Genomic DNA, 23,264 nt, shown 5'->3' on the forward strand with positions numbered 1-23,264 from the left:
AGAAAGCTATTTAGCTATTCCAGATAAATGAGCTTGATTTGGAAATGGAACATTTTGCATATATTACTATTATTAATAAGAATAATATCATCTTTAAGTAGATATACAAAGACTTGATATTTAAAGAATCAATTTATGGATACAATGTATCTCAATCAATATAATCCCCATATAATTCTGAAAAAATATATGACAAAAATATACAACTGACTTGAAAGTATGTGTTGACTTTCAAATTAGTAAATAATTAATGCAATTTCACCATTAAAATCCAGAATTAAACATTCTGTAATATACTTTATACTATAGTTATTTGTTAGTGTTGAGAAGATTGAGTGTGCTTAGCATTTATTCAATCACAAAAAAAGACCTTTATGTTTAAAGCCTACACAGTCACATCTTTCACAGCCAGACTGAAGAGGCCTTTGAGTATTTATGAAAATTCTGTTTAAATTTTACAGTGGCATATCTATCGTATAATTTTTACAAATTATATTCTCTTCAAAGAATAACTGCACAAAACCTTCCCTTGGGAATAACAATGTAGTCCGTTGCATGGAAGCCATTTATGCTTCATATGCTAACAACATTTCCCATGTAAAAGCTAAGAACTCATCTCAAGGAAAATATTCTGAGGTAATGAATCTTTAAGCTTCTTTCTTATTCCTAATTATTTAATTATACAAAGTGGATCCACAACAACATTTCACACATACATCTAATGTATTTTGAATAGATAAAATCTGTTGTTCTCTTTTCCTGATCATCCCTCTCCACATATTTCAGTAGAAATTGATGGACATCTTCATTCATAAACACAGTGCATTTCATTAGTACTCACCCCACAATCCTCTCCCCTTCCCCACTCCCTCTTATTCTCACAGGAGTACTTCAATTTTACTCATGTCTCTGTGTGTATGTATGTGTGCACATGTGTGCACATTTTAGGTCTAGATTCCACATGTGATACAAAAAAATCTTTGTCCTTTTCTATGTGACTTACTGTTTTAGTCTGTTTTCCTATTCTATCCACTTGCGATTGCCACAATTTTATACTTCTTTGTGACTGAATCCATTGTGTATCTCCACTGTTTTTTCTTGATCCATTCATCAATTAAAGAGTATCTAGACTAAGTGCTACAATAAACAAAAGCATGAGCCTTTATTGCATCCCAATCTCACAGTCTTTCCAGGTTAGCTACTTTCTGTATACATTGAGGTATATGAAGGTTAAGATTAATGCAAATATTTGATATTGAAAGTTTTTTTAGTTCTTAAGCAGGAAGAATGTAGAGACAAGTAAACAGTAACTAGGTCAGAAGAAGCAAAAATTCAGTTCCACAAGAAAACCTCTGAGAAGTATTTCAATTTTTCTTTCTACTTGCTTCTGTTATCTCGATATATACAGATCCCAGGCCCTTTCTATAATCCCCTTTCCAGGCCATTTTTCATGGAGTTATCTCAGTTGTAAGGGTTTTCTTGCAGGAATTTTTCCTCTTAAATCTTGAAAGTCTTGATCCCCATTTCCATCCCCCACATCTACCCATCAACTTGTTTTCCCCCTTTCCCTATCCTATTTCAAATAACCAAATAAGCATATATACAATATATCAGATAACAAGGTAAAATACTGTAACAGTATGAGATAACCAAGGGACAGCAAAATAGATGAGAGATAACATAGTGCATCAAAGACAACAATGGGGACCAAGATATGAGAAAGAGTATCATATCAATGTTTATGAAATAAAGCACCTTCTATCTGGTGAATATAATGTAACCCTTCTATTAATTACAATAAAAGTATTTTAAAAAATAGCAAAAAAATCTTGAAAGTCGAAGTTTCACTTCTGAGTAGTATGGAGCAAAACACAGCAATATTGATGTTAAGCTCAATGTTGAGATACCAGAATGACTAAAATCCTAGGAAATCCACAAACTTGGAGAAAAGGTACAGAAAAGTCAAGAAATTAGAATTTTGAGCCTATATCAAAGTAAGTTAAAATACCAGAAGACTTCATTCAGGAAATGTCTGACTTAATATGATACGTATGATCCAAATGTTTTGGGTTAATCTGTCTGCAAAATTACTTGGCCTATTCATCTGGATAACTATGTTAAACAAATATATGTTTCAAATACCACCTAAATTATTTGGACAGAAATACTTCTGCAGTAATTTCTTCTTTCAGAAATGGTCTGTGCTCCAGTATATTTGAGATATGAGTCATTGATTGTGTTTGTCGAACAAAATAATCAGACATTAACTCTCCAATTAAATCAAGACTGCATGCATATTTCCCCTAGCATGAGTAATGTGAGTTTTAGTTAATAAGATAATTTATACAAAATATAAACCATTTGAGATAGTGACTAATGATAAAATGATTAAACCAATAGCAAAAAATCAACAAAGAAAAAACACTTATTCCTATTATTTAACATGAGGAAACAACAAATTGTTCAGAGCACAACCAGCTGTTTCTGCTTTTCTAGCACTGAATATACCTTTGTCCTGGTTAACTCCAGACAAAATATTCTCTTACACAGGAAACATAATAGAGCCAAGAATAGTTTTATTCATGGCATTTTGTCACCAGAATCACATTTAAGTTTGAGGATAAATTAGAAAAAATGCTTAGTGTCATAGCTTCTTAACTATCTGGTCAATTAGCCAAATTATGTATGACAAGATGGGAATTTATTTTAATATTTTAGAGTTCAATGTAGGGCTGGGAGTTTGGCCTAGTGATAGAGTGCTTGCCTACCACACACAAAGGCCTAGGTTGGATTCCTCAGTACAACATACAGAAAAAGCTTGAAGTGGTGCTGTGGCTCAAGTGGTAGAGCACTAGCCTTGAGGAAAGCCCAAGGACAATGTTCAGGCCCTGAGTTCAAGCCCAAGGACTGGCAAAAAAAAAAAAAGAATTCAATGTATATCCTGAAAAATTAACAAGAATGAGGGGAGGAGTGGGTAGGTTAGGGATGGGTGAAAAGCATTAAAAGGGACAAGATACATTATATTCATAAATTGCTTTGTTAAGTAGCAACTCCTTTGTATAATTACTCAAAATAATAAACAATAATTTACAAAAGAAATATTATTTACTATGAGGTATTCTTTTCAACGTTAACTCAGGAGTAAATTTACTACCCATATTGGAGGACACATTTAATAAAAAGGGTTTAGTGTAAACCACATTTATAGTATAAAATATTGTTTGGATCAAGTCTATTGTTTTCTGGAAGCATTTTTAAATCCAATGTGTTCCTAGGCAACAGCAACAAAAGAGTAATATGCGTTTCATTTTGTAGAGCACTGTAAAAGTGTCCCAGTGAAACTGCCTTTGAGATTGATGATATGAAAAATAATACATGTCCTTATTTGGACATGTTTATTAAATAAAGCTGAAAGTCTTGAGAATAAATTTTAATATGTCTGTATTAAATGTATTTATGAAAAAAGACACCTCCCTCTAAGGATTAGCATTTTAATACAGAACAATTGTTTGCCATAAACTCTAGACATATGTATTATAAAAAAATGTTGGATTAAATACAAAGAAATATAGGGTTATGCTGAATAGAAAACACTTAGACACACATACCTTGACAAGTATATGTGTGTATATATTATATATGTATGTACATACATATTTATACACATGCATATGTATATATGTGTATATACACATGTATATAAACACATAACCATTGTAAAACACTAGAGGAAAAATAATAACTGCAAGATTACATGGGTATATACATATACATATATGTATACATATACATATTGTTGGTCATGGGGCTTGAACTGGCCTGGGCACTGTCCTGGAGTGCTTCAGCTCAAGGCTACCACCCTACCCTTGAGCCAAGCCCCACTTCCCATTTTCTAGAGGTTAATTGGAGATAAGAGTCTAAAGTCCTTTTGTGCCCAGGCTGACTTTGAACCTTGGTCTTCAGTTCTTAGCCTCCTGAGTAGCTAGGATTACAGGCATGAGCAATACAAAAAATATTTTTATAAAATATTTTTTATTCTCTAAACAACTTAGCTTGTGTGAAAATCTTGCTGTAATTACAAATATTTAAGTGAATTAGAAATGCTTACAGAAGGATTGAAAAGCATGTGGGAGGAAGGAAGATTCTAGAAGATAACCAAAGGGCAAGACATCAAAATCTGTGCAATTTGTAGTTCAGGCCAACCACATGTCAATCCAATTCTACCTGAATCTTCTATTGAGAGTCACCAACAAGAAAAGTTGTATACATATATGTTTTGTTGTTGTTGTTGTTAAGGAAAATCAATAAGACATACTAGCTCACTCCTTGAAGGAGCATGTATTTATCTAGCAGAAGTAATCAGTGAATAGGATATAAACTAGTTGCATGAAACAAGCAGAAGAATGATGTGATGTGGAGTGGTTGGTGTGGATACAGTCAGGTAGTCTAGATTAGACTGGGTAATCCTGAAATACACTCTTGTGCTTTGGGGATCAAAACCAAGGTGTCAGTGTTCAAGCTAAGCAAACACCCTACTGCTGAGATATAGTACCTATCAGAGTCATTTAAGCCTAATTTGAATTAATCATTGAAAATTTCAGGTGAAATTTCATGGAAGGAAATTCCTGAGAGAACAAGGAGCATATATATTTTTTTCATTCAATATATGTATATATATATATACACACACACACACATATATATATATATACATATATTGAATGAGAAGGAGACCTGTATTACAGAAATTAGATTAAGGGAGAAATGCCAGCCATAGTATAGATCTTGAATTTATTCAAAGCTATTTTAAGTTTCTAGAAATGAGGTATAAAAGTGACATTCCTCCTGAAAATTTAACTCTATAATATTCAGACTAAATGTATTGCATGAACAGTACTTTATAGTACACAAATAAAAAAGATAAATTCATAAACATTTATGTAAAGCAATCTATAGTTTACAGAACAATAAATGGATATTTTTATAATTACTACATCATAAAGAAAAAAATCATAGAATACCAACTAAGGTAGTTTTTTGAGCTTTCTTTGAGAATTGGTACTTCACAAATGCTTAAATCTCACAGCCTCTTTTGGGACATTATTTTCCTTATCCTAGATGGAGATGCAGTTAATACAAAATTATTATCTAATTCTCTAGTTTAAAAATATACTGAGGTGTAAGGTAATGCTAAGTCATATTTTTATGAAACTGAATTTTATACATTATTCTCAATCTGAAACATAGAGGTTTTTGAATACCAGCTTCTACAGCTGTAACTCCCTAGTTATCTATTGATAGACACAACAAAAGCTTATTGCATACACTCAATATGAAAATTATTTTCAATATATAACTCTGTGTACTCAAACATTTTGACACTTAGTCATTTTGTAGTTTTTGTTGGATGTGTATCCCCTTCATTTATATCATACTTCTGAAGTAGGCTGAATGGTTTCCCTCATTTGTCACAATCAGTAGAAACCTTGGGCTCTCCTAGCAGAGATTTACAATAGAACAAAACCTAGATACATAAGGCCAGATAGTATGAGGCTAAATGAAAGGAACTCCAGGATATAGAAATAAAAGCAATATAATGAGTGATTGTTGTCCTTAATGTACTATGTTATCTCTCACTCTTTTGCTGTCCCTTGGTGATTTCCTATTGTTACAGTATTTCACCTTGTTATCTGATATATTGTGTATATGCGTAATGAGTTCATTTGAAATTGGATAGGGAAGGGGGGAAAACAACATGAGTGATGGGGGGTTGGGCAGGGAAATGGGGACCATGACATGAGAAAGGGTATCAATGTATGTGAAGTAATGTACCTTCTATCTGGTGAATATAATGTAACCCTTCTATTAATTACAATAAAAATATATGAAAAAAAGAAAATACACAGTAAAAGATTCATGCAATATAGAAAAAAAGAATATTTTTAACAAAAAAACAAAGCAAATCAGAAATATGAAGGAGAAAGTAAATTGGAGATGGAATGGATTTAAAACAAACTAAATTTGATTATCCTTTGTAGAAGATTTATATATTGGATCCAGAGAATGGTGTTTACTAAGTCATGATTCTTCCTTTCTTATGACCGAAGCAACCAGTGTCTCAAGGGGAACAATAATCCATCCTGGTTTTGAGACCACAGCAAAATCGATCCTAAAGACTTTCAGGAAAGACTCTTTTAATACAATGAACAAGATTGTCAGTAACATTCTTGACTGAATGTAGGCTCATACATGACATTGTTTCCTATAAAGAAATAGATAACTAAATCTTCGCTTTCTGCATACTACAAAATAACATAACTTCTTTCTTATCGTAAACTACTTCTCCCACTGACCATAAATAAACTCATAGCATAGATTGGGACTACAGGAGCTTAAAAATTCTATCCATGAATAGCCCAATCTCATATTACTCTTTAGTGATATTGACACTTGGAAAATAAGCATGTGAGGATTTAACAACATGCTTATTTAGTGGAACTAATTCAAAGGGAAGAATAATCATGATCTGATAGGATAAATCACAGAAAAAATATATATACATTCATAAGTTCCTATAACTTGGACTGGAAAAAAATCATACCTCAGAAAGAGAAAGCATAGAATAAACCTAGAGGTGCACTGAATCAATTCTATTTTCATTAAAGAAAACATTCTGAATCACAAAAATATACAGAGACAAAATTACCCCCAAAATTTCTGGGCCAAAGATATCTTTAAAATTCAAATTAGGACTAGGAAAAAACACACATCCTAATATAGCAAAACACAGCTCTCAACCATCCTAGTTTTTGAAACTAAAGTTCTAGTGCCAGAAAAAAAAATCAGAAAATTATTTTACTGAGGAGCAGAGGCAGGAGTGATCATAATTTAAAACTAGTTTAGGCAAAGGAAAGATAGAAAGAAAGGCAGAAAGGCAAGAAAAAAGAAAGGAAGAAAGAAAGAGAGAAGCTGAGGAAGAGGTGGGGAGTAATGGAGGGAGGGAGGGAGGGAGAGAGGCAGGCAGGCAGGCAGGCAGGAAGGCAGGCAGGCAGGCAGGCAGGCAGGCAGGCAGGCAGGCAGGCAGGCAGGCAGGAAGGAAGGAAGGAAGGAAGGAAGGAAGGAAGGAAGGAAGGAAGGAAGGAAGGAAGGAAGGAAGGAAGGAAGGAAGGAAAGTGAAAGAGATCCTATCTCAAAAATAAGCAGAATATGATGCGCTAACTTAAAAAATCCCAGCTAACTTGGAGGTGAATGTAGAAGCATGATCTTACGTTAGTCTGGGTAAAACTATGTGACTTTGTCTGATAAAAGAAAGGGCAAAAGGACTGGGATTGTGACTCACAAGCCAGAGCACTACCCTAATAAGCACTAGTCCTCAGTTCAAGTTTCAATCACATTATGTTCTAGGAAAGATGCTACTGTTTTATGTGTATTGCTTTTTCAATATTTGAAACTCTAGGATATGGGTGTTACAACTTAGAAATGTTAAATGTCTTAAACAGATCCTTAACAACAGAGATAATAACTGAAAAGTTACTCAGACTATCGCTAAATATCAAAACCCAAGTTCATAAACTAAGACTGTGGATAAAAAGAGATATCAGAGTAGCTTTAGCATTTCAAAAAATGAGAGATAAATATTAAAGTAGTTATAATAAAAATACCAACAATTCTAATAGAATGCATAGTTTTATGAAAACATAGGTATTTCAAAGATACCAGAGGAAAGTTTCAAAGCCTATAAAGAAAATAAAGGGTGGGGATGGCGGGGAGGGAAATGGGGACCAAGACAGGTGGAAGGGAATCAATGTATGTGAATTAATGCACCTTCTATCTGGCAAATATCATGTAGCCCTTCTATTAATTGCAATAAAAATATATGAAAAAAAGAAAGTAAATTTTCAGCTATGATCCACACATACATAATTGTCTTTATTCAAAAAGTATAGATAATGATTATACGCTTTTCCATTGGTTTTTAAAGCCATTTTTTTTCAATTGTTAGTTTGATGTATAGAGGGGTTACAGTTACATCTATGAGATAGTAGATACATTGCTTCTTGAATATTAATATTCCTTCCCATGTTTTTCTCCCACTTTATATCCTCCCCAACTCCTCCCAATCATCTTATTTTTCCCCTTTCCCCATTTCAAATAAATATATATATAATATACTAGGTACCATAATCAGATACAGTAACAATAAAGGAAGCTACATTTAGAAAATATAATTATCAGTAAGATTCATTATAAATACTGATGCTAATACCATTGTAAGTACATTAAAAATAAAAATGAATGATGTTTATGGAGACATGATAGTGTGTTTTTGAGAATATCACAGGTTGACTTTCAGAGTCTTCGCTCTAGTCTAAATTACTGCATCAGATACAAGCATATTCAGAATGGGTGATTATTTCACTTGTTTGAAGTACAGCAAAGGAGATGAGAGACAACATAGTACATTAAAGACAACAATCATTCCTTATATGGCTTTTGTTTCTATATCCTGGAGGTCCTTTCAATTAGCTTCATACTATATGGCCTTATGTATCAAGGTTTTGCTCTATTGCAGATCTCTGCTAGTAGAGCCCAAGGTTTCTACTGATTATGATGAATGAGGGAAACCATTGAGCCTAAGTTCCTTTGAGTCTGGCTTACTTCACTTAATATGATTTTTTCTAAGTCTTTCCATTTCCTAACAAATGGGGCGATGTCATTTTTTCTTGAATTTATTTGTATTTGGTTATTTGAAATTTGATAGGGAAGGGGGGAAAACCAAGACGGGGGGGGAGGGTAATGGGTACCAAGACATGTGAAAGGGTATCAATGTATGTGAATTAATGCACCTTCTATCTGGCAAATATCATGTAACCCTTTTAGTAATTACAATAAAAAATTTAAAAAAAAAGAAAATAGAATAAGCATTTCCTTTGAAGGTTTCCAAAGTATTTGTTCTTTTCATCTATATATTCAAATTGATGAATGAAAATCATATCCACTGAAAAGCTGTAGGAAACATTTATCATATTTGGAAATAAACAGCATTTTAATTTTACCATGGTGCTAGCTCATTTATTCATCTTTTCCATAGACATAAACAAGATATAAGTATAAACCCCCTGTTTTCCAGGTACTATTAAGCTTTGATGAAGAGATACTTAATAAGAACTTTTCTTTGCCCAGAAATCAAATATAAAAACATATACATACATTTCAGTTTGTAGTGTGAAATGAAAAATGGTAAGAGCACGGATGAAACTAAGGTCCTTAGCCAGAATCTGAGATCTGAAGATCACAGTTTGAAGACACCTTGGACATGAAAGTCCCTGTGAGATTATCATTTCCCATAAGCCACTCAAAAACCAGAAATGGTAAACCGAGGTGACATTCAATCAGAGATGAACCAAGAGTTAACATTTTATTAGAAAGTAAAATCTTTTTTTTTTTTTTTTGCCAGTCCTGGGCTTGGGCTCAGGGCCTGAGCACTGTCCCTGGATTCTCAAGGTTAGGGCTCTTACCACTTGAGCCACAGCACCACTTCTGGCTTTTTGCTACATATGTGGTACCGAGGAATCGAACCCGGGTCTTCGTGCATGCTAGGCAAGCACTCTGCCACTAGGCCAAACTCCCGGCCCTAGAAAGTAAAATCTTATATCAAGTAACAAAAAGGAAAAAAGGACACTTTAACTATGAGAACAATGGCAATGATATATAAAAAAAAACAGTATGCAGATGTGCAGAACCTGCTAGAATTATTGGAGATAAAAGGCAGAAATATACTACATGCTCAGGTTACATGAAAATCCAGTCGATATGTACTGTACAGATTATAATCTGTATTGGGATTTATATTATAATCAGCAATGATACTAGGCACATATTATGTATGGGTTATGTAAGCACATTTATAGCCAGGTAATCTCCCCTCTTTACTTATGTGTGGCAGCAGTAAAATTCTATCAGGCATTTAAGTTTGTGAACTTTAAATATAATAGTGACAGAAAAATATGAGGAGCCTTCTTCATTTCAGATGAAGTATAATTGATTGTATGATATCAGCATACCTCTGATATTTTTTCCTTTGTCATGAGGAAACATATTGTTCCCTTACATAGTTAGTATACCAGTTTTTGAGGAATATTCAAGGTATAAATGCCTGTGACTACAACACAATTTTAATATGTCAATTATTTGTATGAGAGGGTTTCATTGATCGAGTCCATTTATGTGTACAATGTTTCATAATCATAATCAACCAGCCACCATTTTCCTCTTTCTTCATTCCCCATTCCTAAATAGGTCTTATTATGTTTACCTCTTTAAATATATTTTACTTTAATTAATAGAAGGGTTACATTATATTTGCCAGAAAGAAGGTACATTACATCACAAACATTGCTACACTTTCTCGTGTTTTTGTCCCCATTTCCCTCCCTCTACCCCTCATAATTTTTTTGTTTTCTCCCTTTCCCTATCCTATTTTAAATAAACATATATACATTATATAAGATAACAAGGTAAGATACTGTAACAATATGAGATAACCAAGGGACAACAATAGAGATGAGAAATAACATTGTACATTAAGGACAACAATCACTCATTGTATGGCTTTTGCTTCTATATCCTGGAGGTCCTTTCATTTAGTGTCATACTATATGCCTTATGTATCTAGGTTTTGCCCTATTGTAAATCTCTGCGAAGACAGTCCAGGGTTTCTACTGATTATAACAAATTGGGGAAACCATTGAGCCTATGTTCTTTGGGTCTGGCCTACTTCACTTAATATGATTTTTTTCAAGCCTTCCCATTTCCTTATAAATGAGGCAATGTCGTTCTAATGGCAGCCTAGAATTCCATTGTGTGTAAATACCATGTGTTGTTGATCCACTCATCAAATGAGGGGCTCCTGAGTTGGTTCCATACCGTTGCTATGGTAAATAGTGCTGCAGTGAACATCTTCGTACTAGTGGCTTTAGTGTGTCCTTGTTTCTAGACAATTAGGTAAATGGCCAAGAGTGGAATTGCTAGGTCATAGGGGAGTTCTATGTTTAGTCTTTTGAAGAACCACCAAAATGCTTTCCATAGTAGTTCAACGAGTTTGCACTCCCACCAACATTGTAGCAGTGATCCCTCCTGGCCACATCCCCACCAGCATCTCTTCTTGTGTTTTTCGATCATGGCCATTCTAACTGGAGTGAGGTGGAATCTCAGAGTTGTTTTGATTTGCATTTCTTTTATGGCCAGAGATGTTGAGCATTTCTTCATGTGTCTATAGGCCATTCTTATTTCTTCTTCAGAGAAGACTCTCTTTAAGTCTTTGGCCCATCTTTTAATGGGATGGTTGTTTCTTTGGAGATTAGTTTTGGAGTGATTCAATTGTTTTAGCTGTAGATATATTTTAGATGTGAGGCCTTTGTTTTATGGTTAGTGAAGATCTCCCACTCTGTGGCCTTTCTATTTAGCTTGCTAGCCATGTCCTTTGCCATACAGAAGCTCTGCAGTTTAATGTAGTCCCACTTATCCTAACTGTCTTTGATTTGATGTATTTCTGGGTCTTTTCCCTTTTTAATTATAAGGATTTTTAATGAATATTATTTGTCATAGCATTCATTTCTTGAAGTACATCAATGCTTAACTACAATAAATTTGATTTTGGAGTTCATTATTGATATTACTTGAACCTACATATGCCTATTGGCATTTTTAGTTGTAAGTCACATCTCCTGGCAAATATTTATTAGAAAAAGAACAGAAAGATGTTTTGTAGTAATGTGCCAACTTCATCTCAACAGTGAAATTCAATAGAAGGAAATTAGTACACAATTTAAAGAAAGTAATAGAAAGTCTAATGTGAGCTTATTTTATGGTAACTACTTTGTCCTTCACAGTGAGAAACAGTAGCTGAGATTACTGTTATATGCACAAAATTCTATTCATTTTTCATATGCTTTTTAAAAAAGCGATATCAGTTTTGATGGGCAAATTTAACAGTGCATACTGAAACCAAACATTTTCTCAAATGGCTTATCCTGTCAACTCAAGACAAAAACAAATGCTGTAATGCGTGATGTCATATCTAAACTGATAAAAAATGATCCAGCTTTATTGACTGTTGTAAGATCTGTTTCCAAAGAAAAACCATGTTTTTTTCATAGTTTTGTTGTTGTTCTTTTTCTTTTATTGGGAGAAAGTGGTTACATATTTCTATTGTTATTATATTTAACAAAATCTATTTAAACCTGACAGGATTGCAATGTTTTAGAAAAGAGAAGTTTTGTGTCCCTACCAAACATGAAAAAAATATTGTTTCAAATCAAACTAATTGAAGGCACTCCTTACTTAGGATGTAATATGTTTAATGTTAGTGAAATGTATCATGCATAATTTGGGTAAATAGCTGTGGGAGCTGACAACTATTTATAGTGATGTAATGAAATGATTTCAAGGAGTATTAATCCCACTGACTTCGTATGGTGTAAAAAGTATTTATTTATCAATGGAGTTCTAATGACATGATCAATTCTTATTTGTTTATATATAATTTTATATTAACGTAGAAGGCATGTGGTCATTGCTTCTTTGTCTTTCACTTCTAAGAGTACCCTCATTTAATCTTGCTGTGTGCATCTAGAATGCTGTATAATTTATCACATCCAAGTGTAATCAGTTATTTCTGATGGAACAGTAGAAGTAGGAATGGAACTCATACTTTATCACTTGAGCTCCAACCTGGTCCTTTCAATTTTGTTTTGTTTCTGAGATAGTGTCTTACTTTTCCCAGGTTGGCATCTTCTTCACACTTAACTGGAATGATAACTCTGAACCATTTCTTCATAAACTCTGTTTATATAGTTTTTCTTTCATTTTAACCAAATAACTGATTTTAAAGCTCCACCTCACTAAATAACAGAAAAATCTAAAATAATAGAAACCTATCATTTTCACATCGGGAAAGATTTTCTAATTTTATAGCTGGAAGGAATTGATATCTAATTTCTAAAACATTAATATTTAATACTTATTGGAGACTTTCTGGTGCTGACACTTAAAATTATTCTCTCATTTATGCCACAAACCAGCTTTGATTCATTACCATTACCATTATGATTCATTTCAAAGACTGAGAAAACCACTAAGGACCATAAAACTTAACATCAGTAAAATACTTACATTAATACACACTTAACATTTGAATATGATTCAATTTAACAAAAAGATTGAATTTTTTATTTTTATTGTAATTAATAGAAGGCTACATTATATTCACCAGATGGAAGGTACATTTAACAATCATTGCTCATGGTTTTATCCCTATTTCCCTTCCCCACCTTCTCCCATCATCTTGTTTTTCTTCTTCTGTTTCCTATTTCAAATAAACAAGTAAACATATATACAATATATCAGATAACAAGTTAAGATTAGAAATAACATAGTACATTAAGAACAAGTCACACCTTATATGGCTCTTGTTTCTATATCTTGGAGGTCCTTTAAGTACTTTATCACAATATCTTATGGCACAAAATTACAACAAAAATAACTCAGTTCCATGAGAAAAATATAAAAAAAATTTGTACAACTTGATACATACTGCAAACTTACAAGATTTATATTTTATACTGTTGTTTTGATTTTATACATGCAGTTATAATTTTGCAGTTCTATTTATATGAACTCTAACAGTAGGTTAATAAGTTTTTAAATATAAGGTAACCCTTCTATTAATTACAATAAAAATATATGGAAAAATAAATTTTAACAGTATACTAAAATATTTTAAATATAATACGACCACATATCCAAATCCATAGTTGACACTGGTATTTCTAGAGAAAAAAAATTCAGCGAATTTATTTTACTTTAGTTGTAAAATGTATAATTCTACCTGTAGAATACACAGAACATACAAACATGCATATATCCCATTGAAGAAAAATCCTGTATTATATAGAGCATTTGTAGTGCACATAAAATCTAAAACTCATGAAATTAAGTAAATACCTTAGCTAGGACATATTCATTCTTTTATTGATCATACAGTGGAGTGTAAAAACATTTCAAAGAGGTGCCCAAAATATTTTAAAATTTTATGCCATCTTATATAAATATATGAGAAATAGTAGGTCATTTTCTAGACAATTCAATGCCAGTTAACTAGAAATAGGGTTACCATAAGTATGATACTAGGTTGTAAAAAGCACATCCAACATATTTAAAAAGTAATAACAGACACTGGTGGACCATGCCTGTTATTCTATTTGGAATGCTGGGTAGCACTCAAAAGGACTGCAGGTCAAAGTCAAAAACTGGGAAGAAAAATTTATGGGGAGCCATCTCCAACTAACAGAATAAGCCATAAGCAAGAATTCTGAGGAAGAATGAGTTCAAACTATAGCACTTAAACTCACACACGCGCACGCGCACACACACACACACACACACACACACACACACAGTTTGTCAAAGTATGTAAATAAACCTTGAATTAACTCTTTATCAACATTATGCAGGAATTGCTTATTTGAGATTTTCTTGCTATGTCCACTTTTACTTTGAGTTAGCAGAAATCTATTTTGAGCTGCCCAAATATATCTCTGAATTATAAATAGAACTAGTAGGCAGATGATTTTAATGAGATATTTTCTCCCTTTAGAATTTGTGCTGTTTTTAGTACTTTGTAAGATAAACTTCCTTTTCACATATAGCAATTTTTTCAACAAACTTACAGATGGATATAGACTGTGTTGTACTATATATGAAAGGACATTAAAGGCAAAAATAACTTTAGGATGGAATATGTTCACAGTGTTTTGACAATATATACTTTGAAAAGTAGTTTTTGCATGGCAAATATGCAGCATTATGTTTACCATTATATTCTAGAGGCCACTAAGTTGTATTTTCATCTAAAATCAGAAAATAAAATATATTTCTAATGAAAATGCTGCATCAATTTTAAAAACAGATTAGAAATTCAAATACATAAATTAATGGTTAAATTCAGGACAGACTACATATTATTTTACAAGCAGTTATTTTAAAATAGTGACTTTAATGATAGTTTATAATGGCAACACTATGGGACATTCATGTCTCATAGAGTATTTGGTTACTATTTGAATTGGTTTTAAGAGAAAACACAATAAAATGAAAGAGAAAGCAGCTGCAATTGATTTGGTGAGTTTCCCTCAGTGAGAAAAAGGAAACATAGCATAGGAGCTAATGAAATAAAATAACTTCAATTTGAGAAATTGCAAAGTATTTGGGAAAAGAATCTCAATAATTAAAGAAGGCATTGTATATTAATTACATAGAAGATAATATGTACATAGTGAATACCTAATTTTAGTCTGTTTTTATTCACACTAAGAATATCTTATTTGAGAGCCAAGAATAGAGATACATGTCTATAAACTAAGTTACTTGGGAAGTGAAGATTCACAAGATTATGCTGAAATTCTACTGAATAAAAAAGTTAGTGTGACTTTCTTCTCAGTACACAAGGCAGGTAAGTTTGGTGTACAGTAATCCTAGTTACACAAGTAGAATAGTAAAGGTGGCATAGTTAGAAGGATCATAGCCTAATAATGACCTGAGCAAAAACATGAGTTGCTGTTTTAAAAATAAGTAAGAGTAAACTGGCTTGGAACAGGGGTGTAATTCAAATGGAAGAGCACTTGTCCAGCAAGCATAATGACTTGTTTCATAGTCATATACCAACTCAAAAACAATTTCAACTATATAAAATCAGGACGCTATTAAAACTAAGTGCTGCTGATAACTTTAAATTATCTTTGTAGAAAGAATGACATCTCCCCATTTGTAAGGAAATGGAAAAACTTAGAAAAAATCATATTAATTGAAGTAAGCCAGACTCAAAGGAACATAGGCTCAATGGTTTCCCTCATTTGTCATAATCAGTAGAAACCTTGGACTCTTCTAGCAGAGATTTGCAATAGAGCAAAACCTAGATACATAAGGCCATACAGTATGACGCTAAATGAAAGGACCTCTAGGATGTAGAAACAAAAGCCATATAATAAGTGATTGTTGTCCTTAATGTACTATGTTATCTCTCATCTCTTTTGCTGTCCCTTGGATATGTCATATTGTTACAGTATTTCACTTTGTTATCTGATATATCGGATATATTTGTATTTGGTTATTTGAAATTGGATAGGGAAGGGGGGAAAACAAGATGAGGGGTGGGGTGGGGGGGGGGAAATGGGGACCAAGACATGAGAAAGGGTATAATTGTATGTGAAGTAATGCACCTTCCATCTGGCAAATGTAATGTAACCCTACTATTAATTACAATAAAAATGTATGGAAAAAAGTGACAAACTAATAACAAAGTATTTAATATATATTTGTCAATCACCACCACTTAAATGAATAACTATTGTATACATGAGGTGTCAGTGGCTCGTACTTTGTGTTAGAATTTTTAAGTTAGTGCTTTTAATACTATTTTAATAAAATAATAAAATGCTCTTTTCGTTCCTTCTGAAGGTCTTATTCTTTTCACTCAGAGCATGGCAGTTTGTGTGTGTGTGTGTGTGTGTGTGTGTGTGTGTGTGTGTGTGTGTGTGTGTGTGTGGTGTGTGTGTGTGTGTGTGTGTATGTGTGTGAACAATGTTTTCTCTTTTAGTGCAGTAGACTGGATGCTTGGAGTAGAGTCCATGTGTTGAATTATGCATGCACATTAAGGGAGCTTTTTAATTCTGGCATTGGTAGTCTTCTGTATTCAGGCAGGCAGGAAAACACCCCACTCACTGATGGCCTGTCACAACAAGAGTAACACAGTGCATCTTGCCAAAGTGGTATTCTGTGCTCCAGGTTATTTTAGGGTCAATAGTTTTCCCAAACAGAGAGCTATGTTGGGATGTCAGTAACATTATCTCTGACATCAAAGAGTCAAAGTATGTTTGGTACCACTTCAAGTACATTGCATAAACTTATAATGGAAGTTTGTGGTTCAAGATAACAGAAGATTCCAAAATTAAGAGCACAATTTAATTCACAAGGAAAAGAAAGCCAACAGTTTTTGTTAATCTATTTTTTCCAGGACAATTTCTAGGAAAGTTGTGAAGAATCCTTTTTATAAAGTGTTGACACTGTTGGCTATGTATATTCAAAGGAACACACATTTCCATCTTTTATTTTTAACATCTTTACATCAATCATTATCTAATTTTAACCTGTTCATGAAAAATTTCTTCAAGCGCAGCTATTTTAAGTCCTGAGTTGGCACCAACATTGGGGGACATCGCCACACTTAATTATGTCCTAAAAGGGAAGCTTAAAAATGCAAGTGGAAATCTTGATATTTATTCTTTAGCCTAAATTCTTTAGAGAAACCATGTAAAAAATGTTTTGTGTTTCTTAGAACACTCAAGGCACAACAGTTCATGAAATTCGTAGTGATTTAATTTATAGATATATCTAAGTATGAAAGGAAATGTTATTGCCTACTGAGTCTACAATACAATTCTTATTTTGCTGTACTCATCAGGAAATTAAATTTTCTCCAAAACAAGCCACTGAATAATAGGCACAATGTTTTGGGTCTGCTATGAAAAGACTTTACATCTGCTAAAGAATATAGTCATAAAGAATTCAAATGTTACAATACCATATGAAATATGATTCCTAAACAATTATTCATTTAGTCTTCAACCATAATAGCAGAGTAATTATCACTAAATGGAAAACATTATATCTTTTTACCTAACTTTTAGTAAATTATCTTCTCAAAGATGCAATATAAGGGTTACTAAGATTCAAAACCAACGGGCATCAGCATATGGTTATAAAACTCAAATAAATTTATTTGCAACAACAGTATGATTTTTTCTTGCATTAGGAAATGAACACATGACCTCCTGGAATAGATGAGAATGATCTTAATTGTAATTATATTTATTCTGTTATAAATATTAGAACTTTAGTGTCCTTTAACTCTATTTATTCTCTCCCTCTTCTTTTTATATTTTATTTTTTGCATGTTGCTAATCTCACAAGCTGTTACTTGCTGATTTTTCAGCCTTCATTTATTTGAATTAGTTTTATTTCATATTTATTTTTAAAGTTATTATCCCTAGTTATAATGTTTTATTTTGGAAGCTATTTGGTTTAAATGATTTAAACACATGACCATATTGTCACATTTTCTCAAATATTACTATTGAGTACTAAGCTGCATTTTTAATTCTTCCTCATCTAAAAACAACCTTATTGTATTTGGTTGTTTGAAATTGGATATGGAAGGGAGAAAAACAAAATGAGGGGCAAGGGTGGGGGGAGGGAAATGGGGACCAAGACATGAGAAAGGGTATCAGTGTATGTGAAGTAATGCACCTTCTATCTGGTGAATATAATATAACCCTTCTATTAATTACAATTAAAATATATGAAAGAAAAAAATAAAGTACAAAAATAAAAAATAACAGCAACCTTATGCTTAGCAGTAAAATTCTTTATGAATGTTTTTCAAAAATGTCAACTTGATATGCTTAGATGTGATTTATTTTCTGAACTAAACATGTCGAGATGGATCTCCTGAAACCAGCCATGAACTAAGTTATTTTGTGATTAGATGATAATTTTGTCAGAGTTGTGTTGATTTCTGCTACATATTTTCTCCTGGATTGAAGTTGTTCAGAAAACTTACAACATCTGGATTTGTTTGTAAGCTGCCTAGCTGCCACTTAGTGCTTAGCATCTCACCCTATGAAATCCAAAATACTATATGGAATTCCTCTGAAGGGGAATTAAATAACGTCAAAATCATAATATGTTGAAATTTAGTGGAATTTTGCAGATTTCATAGTATTTCTTAGGATGCATGATTTAACATATGAAAAAACTAAATGGTGAAGACTCACAAGAATGGATTCTTGATTTAAAAAAATCATTGGTGCTATACAAGAAATCTCATGACATTGTTTCATGTAAGTTCATACATTCCTCTGAATATAAGAAGTAAATTGCTCTATTTTTCCAAAAGAGGTTTAAGTAATCCTTTAATCATTACTTTATGAACACTGTCCATTTGGGAAAAAAATAACCATAGAAGAAGAGAAAAATGTGTTGTGCAGTCATTAGAGATAACAAGTAAAGCTGTGACTATTTTTGACTATTGGAAATCTGCCCCACTTTGGAAAAATCAGTGAACTTTTAATATCTGCTGTAACACAGGGAACGTGTGAACTGTAGGGTGTTAGCTCATCCATAGTTTCCTACTTACCTTGCACATATGAGGATGGGCAAAAGCTTGAATCCTCATTTATCGGAACCTTGAGGACATCTTAAAATAATTTGACACTAGACAAGGATAGGAGGCTTGCGAGTGTCTGTTATTTCAGCATCTCCTCCTCACCTCTCAGATTTCCTGAAAGACTGGACTAAGAGTAAAGTGTCACCTCTGGGATTTGGTGAAACAGAACTCTTTTTTTTTTTTTTTGCCAGTCCTGGGCTTGAGCATTATTCTTGGACTTTCTCAAGGCCAGAGCTCTACCACTTGAGCCTAGCACCATTTCCAGCTTTTTTCTATGTATGTGGTACCGAAGAATTCAACCCAGGTCTTCATGCATGCTAGGCAAGCACTCTACCACAAGACCAAACTCCCGGCCCTGAAACAACTTTCTGTCTCAGTTTCTTCATTACACTCAGAATATAAATATGCTTAGAAGCAGTCTATATTTGGCTCCTTCCTCCACACTGGTGTCTCCCACAGATCTCACTGAAGTGATTTTACTCCTCTTGTTTTAATATCACTCTTTTCAATTTGTGGGATAAGAAACTGACACCTTTAGCTGAAGTCTCTTTCCATTACTTATATATAGTTGTCGAAATCTAAAAGCAGATCATCGTGAAGAAAATTCATGTACTTTTAAAGTTTGCTACACTTTGTTAATTTAATTTTCAGTTTTGATCTCAAGAAAAGCAAGGAAACCAAGTGGGTGCCTCAAGCTTGTAATCCCAGCAACTCAGGAAGATGAGATCTGCAATTCCAATGAGCCTGGGAAAGAACAATTCTAAACCAACCTGGGCAAGAATGTCCAAGAAATTCTTATCTCCAAGATAAGAGAACATGATAACAAAGAAAGCAAGAAGAAGGAAGGAAGGAAGGAAGGAAGAGGGAAGGAAGGAAGGAAGGAAGGAAGGAAGGAAGGAAGGAAGGAAGGAAGGAAGGAAGGAAGGAAGGAAGGAAGGAAATAATAGATCAACAAAATAGATTAATAAAATTATGTTAGCTTTTTAAGAAAGGTAAATAAAACTTTTCTTAGAAATATAAAAGCCTCAATCTAATAAAACTAGAAATAAAGAACTATTACAATGGATAATGAAGAAATATAAAGGAAAATAAGAAAATATTGTGGATATTTATAGATGAACATTTGGGTAACAGGAGAAATGGGTACAGTTCTAGGAACAAGAGCAAATGAAGTAATATACACTAGTAACAAACAAACAGTAAGTGTGAAAACTGAATCATTAATTAAAACTTTCCCTTAATCCCAGTAACTCAGAAACAAATCAGTAAGAATATGTTTGAAGCCAGTCTGGGTGAAAAGTTAGCAAGATCTCATCACATCCATCCAGCTGAAGGTACAGATCCACAATCCTTTCATTTTCAAGTTTTTATTTGCATGTTACAAATGACTTAAAACATATGCTTTCTTTCTTTAATCTCAGGTAACTGTTCTGACATACCATTAGATCATATGACAAAATAGGCAATGAAATGGGCCATATCATTTAAGAAATGAATCTCATCAAAATCAGGCAAATGGCAGAATTATTATTAGAGTATCTTTTTACATTTATTTTCCTTTTTCCTTTGGTTCCACTGGTCAAGAGTTGAGTGAGTATGGGACCTACGTATTCACAGGACAGTAAACAAATCTCTCATCTTCCTAAACCAGTAAAGTTCAGAAGTAATTTAGCCTCACTCAATACCGTTTTTCTCTTAGAAAAAAAATACTTAACACAATTATTAAGTGAATATAAAAAATAATAAGAAAGCTTTGTAAAATACTCTTGAAAATACACAGAATTAAATTTTAAAATCTCACCAAGAGTATATAAAACTTCCGATTGACATCACTGTGTCACTAATGTCTACTTTCTATTGTACCACAGAAAAGCATGACTCAGATAACAATATGTTGGCTTTAATCACCTCACAAAATTTGGTACCACAAGACTACATTAAGATTAAATCCACAGAAATTTATCTTTTCATTGCAATTATCTCATTCATTCTTCCATTCTTGTTGGCAATTCTATATAACTTAGCTTCATTCTTAGAATATTGATATGAAACCCAACAAAATTTTCATTATTACAACAATTTGAAGTACCCCAAGTCTTGGTAGCAAAAAGAAAAAAAAACATAATAAATAAAGAAAATAGATTATTGATCATATGGATAATTTAGAACATAATTAATATATAATAGCAAAAGAAATAGGTACTTTAAATATCCTATTGCATTTTTTCTTTCATGTGAATCTTCCAAGAATCAGTTAATTACAGCTACACAAGCCTTTACATATTGTATATACCTGAAGGCTACCTTAATGTGCCATGAATTGCATAGAAATTATCTTTAAATACTGTTTATAAAATAGTTCATTTCCACCATATAACTTATGAGGAAGTAACACCTATAATTATAATCATGTTTGCATTTACTATGCCTCAATATTTTCTTTAAAAAATTATTGCTTCAGATTGCATGTGGTTGGGCCCTTGTTTTAATCTTCTACACTGATGATTCTCTGCCTTAATTTAATCTTAAAGTCTTTCCAGTTCCACCTCCAGTGCTTTCCTTCTTATTTACAAAGGTGACCTCTATGCTTCTAATTTTAATATTCACAGCCCATTGCATCCTGTAAAATGCTGCTAGAAGAAATGTATCTTTTGAATAACCAAATATGTGTATCTCCATCTGAAAATTCCCTAGAAGTTTCTGTAATTTTAAACCAGTATCCAATTTTTTTTCTCTCGCTACATAACCATTTTCTTCTCCTCCTGCCATTTCCCATCATATATGTTCTAATTCTATGCGAAGCCTATTTATGTAGAAATATTTTGGTTTTTTATTCTATATTACATTTGGTATTAATGATATCTGAATTGGGTGTTCTAGGCAATGTTGTACAACTTAAATGATTCCCTCCCAGTGAACAGTAAAACATCAAGATCGTGAAAAGTGGAACTTAGAGAATTACTCAAGCCTGAAGTACAGACACGATGAAGGACATAGGCAAAGGACTCTTTCCTATGTGATCTGTTGGTTTTAACTACTGTAAAAGAATGGAAAGCCCTACTAAATAAAGACACAGACATTTCCCAAGTTAAAAGTCAAGATATCAAGATACTGCTACTCTTATCCACTATTCACACTATATTTTGAAATAATTGGATTCCAAGAAGACAATCAAGAAAAATATATTCTTATACATTTTTAATTTGTAAGCATAATAATGAGAAGAACAGGGAAATAGCTTTTAGCGAACACAAATAAAATGTGCTACGCATACTGCTAGGTCCATTTTCTAGAAGAGGAAAATTAAATACCAGAGATGCTATATGTGTGAATACAGACTGAAAGTGATTTTCTCGTATGCAAATGTTGGTGTGCAATATAATAAATTCAATGAAAGCATTTGAATATGTTTCAGAATTTTTGTCTACTTTGAAAATGATGTAACATTTCTCAGATTGGTATTATCACATTGCAGAAGGATGCTAAAATCTTGAAATAAATACCCTTTTATTAATTTTTATTTTATTTTACTTTTTGCCAGTTCTGAACTCAGGGCCTGAGCACTGTCCTTGGACTTCTTGAGGCTAGACCTCTACCACTTCAGCCACAGCACCACTTCCAGCTTTTTCTATGTATGTGGTACTGAAGAATCTAACCTGGGTCTTCATGAATGCTAGACAAGCACTCTTACCACTAGGCCAAACTTCCCGCCCTTGCACTTTTTATACTTTACTTTGTTAATCTCCCATATTTCTTCTCTAAATGTGTTATGAGAAGAATGCTATCTATCCTGTACACAAGTATCCTATACACGGTTCCTCAAACGACTCTAGGCAAATAAATGGTCCATGAAGATATACTGCCTAATGAATTAATTAATTAAACACAGTCCTCATGATATGTATCAACCCTGCCCACTCATTCATAGCTCCCATCTTTCTCTAATTGAGGTTCAGGAATTCACTACGTAGGATCTTCACGA

This window comes from Megascapheus bottae, chromosome 2 (genome assembly GCF_031878675.1).
Source record: "Megascapheus bottae isolate mThoBot1 chromosome 2, mThoBot2.hap1, whole genome shotgun sequence".
Taxonomy (NCBI): Eukaryota; Metazoa; Chordata; class Mammalia; order Rodentia; family Geomyidae; genus Megascapheus; species Megascapheus bottae.